The sequence below is a fragment of the Malaclemys terrapin genome, chromosome 10 (assembly GCF_027887155.1).
Source record: "Malaclemys terrapin pileata isolate rMalTer1 chromosome 10, rMalTer1.hap1, whole genome shotgun sequence".
Classification (NCBI taxonomy): domain Eukaryota; kingdom Metazoa; phylum Chordata; order Testudines; family Emydidae; genus Malaclemys; species Malaclemys terrapin.
This window is the reverse complement of record NC_071514.1, coordinates 39,975,079-39,975,697: the sequence shown is the minus strand read 5'-3', so window position 1 is coordinate 39,975,697 and position 619 is coordinate 39,975,079. Positions and strand designations below refer to the sequence as shown.

The following is a 619-nucleotide window of genomic DNA, read 5'->3' as shown; positions in this document are numbered from 1 at the left end:
GCCCCACCGCCCACCATAGCTCCGCCCTTCCCATTGAGAAGTGGCTGCGCGCGCCTGACTAGAGCGAACACGCGCCAACTGCTCCCGCCTAAGGACACTTCCGGCTCGCCCCGCCTCCCGCTCCCCAATCCGTTGGTTTAGCGCTCTGCATGGAGCCCTGCGCCACCTAGAGCTCGCCCCCTTCCATTGGGGGCCGCATGCGCAGTAGCTGCTCTAGACACGGTAAGGGAAGGAGACAGAACTGCCGAGGCGGACTCTCGTGGTGACGTCATCAGCTCCGCTCTGAAAAGGGCGGGCGCCAGACGCTTGTCACAGAGCCCCAGTAGCTCGCCGTGATCGTATAGTGGTTAGTACTCTGCGTTGTGGCCGCAGCAACCTCGGTTCGAATCCGAGTCACGGCATCGCTTCAATAGCGATATCACGGCATGGGGTCCCTGCCCGCTTTTTACTAACAGGCTTGAGCCCAGGCAGCACCTGCTTCTTATGGGTGGCAGCCTGGCACAGCCAGTCTGTTACAAGGTTGAGGGGCACTCTGGCACTGGGGAAGGAGGAACCCAGGCATGGCCAGTCAGTTGGGGGGCACCAGGGCACAGCCAGCACATTATGGGGGGGCAGGGTG

At 62.5% G+C, this 619-nt stretch overlaps 1 non-coding gene across 1 annotated transcript; it reads left to right on the top strand.

The window, feature by feature from the left end:
• Positions 1 to 329: 329 nt before the first annotated feature.
• TRNAH-GUG (transfer RNA histidin (anticodon GUG)) lies at positions 330 to 401 on the top strand. Its single transcript has one exon. It is a non-coding gene; the product is annotated as a tRNA-His (tRNA).
• Positions 402 to 619: the final 218 nt, after the last annotated feature.